Below are 5,389 nucleotides of genomic sequence, written 5' to 3' on the forward strand. Positions count from 1 at the left end.
CTACCTTTCACTGTGGCTAGACCGGAGCATGGGAATAGGTACAGCTAAGAGATAAGAGCCCACAACACACAGAATCTAGGAACAGGAATGGGAGTAGCAATACCAGAAAGGTAAGAGGAAGGTGGAGAGCAGAGAGGAGGAAGGGGGAACCGCTCATGATGATCCACATATAACTACATACACACCCCCTCCAGCAGGACAAACAACATAAACCATGGGAGTAAGATATGAAAGATATGAAAATAATAATAATTTATCATTTATCAAGGGGTCACAAGGCTGGGGAAAAAAGAGGAGCTGTTACCAAGGGCTCAATAGAGAGTAAATGTCTAGAAAATAATGATGGCAATATATGTACAAATATGCTTGATACAATTAATATATGGATTGTTATGAGAGCCCCCAATAAAATGATCTTTAAATAAAAATGAGGGAGTTTTGTTTGCTAAGGAAGAGCAATATCACATTTACTTTAGAAAGAATACAATCTGAACAATGCATGTACGTTTAATACTTGGTTGGTTGCTCAGCAATTCTAATCAGTGAGGCTTGGTGTATGTAAGGACCTAAATATATGAACAACACTGCGGCTTTCTGAGTTTCTGAGTGGTACAAAGGATTAACTCACTCAGCTGCTCACCACACAGTTGGAGGTCTACATCCACCCAGAAGCTCCTCTGAAGACAAACTCAGCCGTTGAAAACGGCATGGAGCACATGCAGCTCTGTTCCAACACCCACGATGTCGCAATGGGTCGAAATTGACTCAGTGGTAACTTGCATGTACATAGCTTCATTTAAGCCTTAGAACAACCCACCGCTAGAAATGTTAGGATCCTTTCGACTGCAAAACGTAGGTTCTTTCTACGGCACTGTCACGTGATTGCCAATGGGCAATCACAAACATACACCAGTTGAAAGGAGAAATTATTACATGTTTTTTAATTTGTGCTTGGCATTTGCTATCTTATCTTTCATTGTAAGATCATGCCTAGGGGTTTCTAAATAGTTTTATCCAATCCAAGTAAGTAGACAATGATGGCTTTTCCCTGAAAGAACAGACAGCACATGTTTAGAGTTGAGCAAAATCATCACAAGAGCAGTTGATCTTTTTTTTTTTTAATCTCAGAAATGCAGAAATAAACATGTACTATCTTGCCCATGCAAAGCACATATTCTCTGGAATGAATTTGAGATGAAATTTAATTCCCAGCTGGGAGAAAATATCAAATCATTGCAGGCAGCAAGGCCCTCTAGAAAGTTCAAGTAAGGAGCATCAGACCTAGCTATTAAGCCCTTGGCCAACTTCATGAATACAGGCAAGCCACGTAACTGCTCTGTGCTTAGGTCTCTGTAGATGCAAAAGAAAAATCATAATACGGGCATTCTTGAGGACATTGTAAAGATAAGCATAAGAAATGTCAGTCCTTAGAAAGGTCAAAGAGTTCTGTAAAAGGCAGAGTGGTGACAGTAATGGCAGTGCTGTGACCGGGCAGACGCGAGCTGACAGCTGCCACCCACCTTCATTGTGCGGGGGCAGCATCGCCCCCTCCTTCGGGCTGCCGCCCCCCTGACCCCCCTCCCCGGGTCCCTTGTCCTGCTCCTGCAGAATGAGCTGGGAGCCGTCTGATTTTATGTAAAGATCCTTCTGTGGGGAAGGTTAGAAAAGAGGACCAGAGGATTTAATCTGTGGCAGATTAACGGAGTGGCCACTGAAGAGTGCTGAAGAGATTTTGAGCTTGAGCTTGGACTTGGGGAGACAGAGTATTCAACTTGTCCTAGTTTGGATTCCAACACTAAACTTGCACAATGTCTTTGAAACCAAGAGTTGTAGATTTTGATGAAACATGGAACAAACCTTTAACGACATTCAAAGCTGGTGTCATGTTGGAATATGTCAAAAGAGCAACGTGGAATGATCACTTCTCAGATATCTCTGCTTTATGTGTGGTTTACCCTAAAGAAAGACTTTATACAGAAACAAATTTTTTTTTGTTGGAAAATCACATACGTCATTTGCATAAGAGGGTTCTGGAGTCTGAAGAACAAGTACTTGTTATGTATCATAGGTATTGGGAAGAATATAGCAAAGGTACAGACGACATGGACTGCTTCATATAGACTTTCTTGGTTTATGAAGAAGAATCTGGAGGTATCTCAACACCCAGTTTATTAAAAAGAATAAGTTGACAGAACCAGACCTTCAATATGGGTACGGTGGTGTAGATATGAATGAACCACTTGTGGAAATAGGAGAGCTAGCGTTGGATATGTGGAGGAAACTGATGGTTGAACCACTTCAGACCATTCTTATCCGAATGGTGCTCCGAGAAATCAAGAATGATCGTGGTGGAGAGGACCCACATCAGAAAGTAATCCAGGGGTTATTAACTCCTTTGTTCATGTTGAACAGTATAAGATAAAATTTCCCTTAAAGTTTTATCTGGAAATCTTGGAGTCTCCCTTTCTGACTGAAACAGGAGAATATCACAAACAAGAAGCTTCCAGTTTATTACAAGAATCAAATTGTTCACAGAATATGGAAAAGGTTCTAGGCAGGTTAAAAGATGAGGAAATTCGATGTCGAAAATGCTTAAATCCAAGTTCATATACTAAAGTGATTCATGAATGTCAGCAGCGAATGGTAGCAGACCACTTATAGTTCTGACATGCAAAATGTCATCATATCATCTGGCAAGAAAAAAAGTGACCTGGAAAATATGTACGTCTAACTTCGTGCTGTGTCCACTGGTTTACCGCATCTGCTTCAGGAGTTGCAAAACCATATCCATGACGAGGCCTTCGCGCAACCAGTAATCTTGCTCAGGAAAACATGCCACCACTATATGTGGAGTCTGTTTTGGAAGTGCACGGTACATGTGTCCAGCTTATCAATACTGTTTTGAATGGTGATCAGCGTGCACTGGGTAAGGCCCTTCCATCAGTAGTAAATTCTAGAGGCCCAAGTCTGGTTGCAAAGCACCTGAGCTGCTTGCCAAGTACTGTGACAGCTTACTAAAGAAATCAGCCAACAGGGATGACTGAGATTGCAGTCGAAGACAAAGCCACAAGCCTTATCACCGGTTTCAAATATATTGAGGATAAGGATGTTTTTCAAAAGTCCTACAGAAGAATGTTGGCGAAACGTTTAATTCATGGTTTGTCTATGTTTGTGGATTCGGAAGAAGCCATGATTAATAAATTAAAGCAAGCCTGTGGTTATGAGTTGACCAGCAAGCTGCCCCGGATGTGTACAGATATGAGTGTCAGTGCTGATCTCGACAACAAGTTCAACAACTTCATCAAAAACCAAGACGCGGTCATAGATTTGGGAATTAGTTTTCAAATATATGTTTTACAGGCTGGTGCATGGCCCCTGACTCAGGCCCCCTCATGTACATTTGCAATTCCCCAAGAATTGGAAAAAAATGTACAGATGTTTGAATTATTTTATAGTCAACTTTTCAGTGGGTGGAAACTTACATGGTTACATTATCTCTGTACAGGTGAAGTTAAAATGAATTATTTGGGCAAACCATACGTAGCCATGGTCACAACATACCAAATGGCACTTCTTCTTGCTTTTAACATCAGCGAGGTGGCCAGCTGTGAAGAACTTCAAGACAGCACCCAGGTGAATGAAAAGGAACTGACAAAAACCATCGAATCAGCACTTGGCGTAAAAATGATTAACCATGACTCAGAAAAGGAGGACGTCGATATAGAATCATCATTTTCATTAAATATGAACGTCAGCAGTAACAGGACAAAATTTAAAATGACTACATCGATGCAGAAAGATACACCACAGGAAATGGAGCAGACCAGAAGTGCTGTCAATGAAGACCGGAAGATGTATCTTCAAGCCGCTGTAGTTCATATCATGAAAGTTCGAAAGTGCTGTGGCATGACGCCCTTATTCAAGAGGTGATTAGCCAGTCAAGAGCTAGGTTTAATCCAAGTATCAGCATGATTAAGAAGTGTGTCGAAGTTCTAATAGACAAACAGCACATCGAACGAAGTCAAGCATCAGCGGATGCATGCAGTTACGTGGCGTGACCCTGCCCGGCTCCACTGTGGGTAGAAGATCATTGCCATCACCTTGGTGTTCCTGTGGGAAAAAACAGGCCCGTGCCTCCGTCATTTGGTCTTTTGGCAGCCTCTGTTTTTCTGCTGTTGACCACATCACCAGTGCCACGTCATGAGTGTCGAGGAAAATGTCTATAGATATTTCAAGCTCATGCCATTGTGACATTCTTAAGACTTTATGAATGAATGAGTGAAGTGTTGCTGAAATGTGGGAATTTGGCTGGGTACCATGCTTCCTCTCCCTTTCATGTTTGCAGTTGATGTGTTAGGGTTTTTTTAATGTATCTTAAAGGACATACATTTAAAAACCTAAATATTGTAATATGACAGATAACCTAATAATTGTATCTACATTAAAGTGACAAACATGATATTGCTGCTTGTCAAATAAAAAAATAAAGAAACAAAAAGGCAGAGTGGTTTGTTATTGCTGTTTTCGTCGCTCTGTCAGCCTTTTGGATACAGGTAGAAAAGGGAAATTGTATCTATTCCTTTCATTTTCTTCAGCAAGCATTGATGGAGCTCATGGTGTGTGCAGGTGGAAGGAGGGCACCGAGATGAATTAGGTGTGTGTCCCACTCTCAGAGAGGCCATGGCCCCAGTGACACCGAGAACATGTGGCACTTCTACGTGTTCCGGCGTTAGTTCTTTGCAGTGGGTGTTTGTCCACCCCGTTTTGTAGATGCACTGGTAACCCGGGAAGGCCCCCGAATGGGATCACATCCAGTTGTTCGGACTCACCGCCCGGGTGCTTGCCATCATCCTCAGGGTGGCCTCACAGCCACAGCGGAGGAAGAAGGGAGAGTCACAAAGAGCCCAGTAAAACCTGAGTACAGTGAGGCATTCAAGGCATAAACTAAAAGCTTTGGGACCTTGGAGAGGTGAACACTCAGTTTTCGATTAGGTCCACGTTGTACGTGTTCTCCAAGAAGAAACCTGTGAAGCCGAATGGGGAGAATAATAACAACAGAGAGAAAAAGAGGGTCTATCAAAGTAGCACGAAGAGCATGAACAAAACGTGGAGCAGGACAACCAGGTGTTTTAGAACTATGTGTAGATTGGAGTTTTTAAAATGGTGAAGGTGGACTCAGGCACAAAGACTCTTTAATGGCTTGTTAAATAATTTTAGACTCACTATGTAAACAATGGAGACATGGAAGGTATGTTGGTTTGTTTATTTGTTTGTTTTTGAGCAGAGGAGTGATGTTTCCCATCTGGGATTTCAGAGTGGTCTTGGCTGCAGCAGCAAAGATGGAGTACAAGCAGCTGAGGTCAAGTAGGATGAAAAGCTGCAAGATAGG

At 42.1% G+C, this 5,389-nt stretch overlaps 1 protein-coding gene and 1 pseudogene across 20 annotated transcripts in view; both read left to right on the forward strand.

Annotated features, from left to right (window-relative positions):
* Positions 1-5,389, forward strand: part of DLG2 (discs large MAGUK scaffold protein 2) — a 1,827,487-nt gene that overhangs the window by 1,698,869 nt on the left and 123,229 nt on the right. The window lies entirely within an intron of this gene.
* LOC101650675 lies at positions 1,794-4,058 on the forward strand (annotated as a pseudogene).

Source organism: Echinops telfairi, unplaced genomic scaffold (assembly GCF_000313985.2).
Source record: "Echinops telfairi isolate 266 unplaced genomic scaffold, ASM31398v2 ScPeMD7_1713;HRSCAF=2227, whole genome shotgun sequence".
NCBI classification, from domain to species: domain Eukaryota; kingdom Metazoa; phylum Chordata; class Mammalia; order Afrosoricida; family Tenrecidae; genus Echinops; species Echinops telfairi.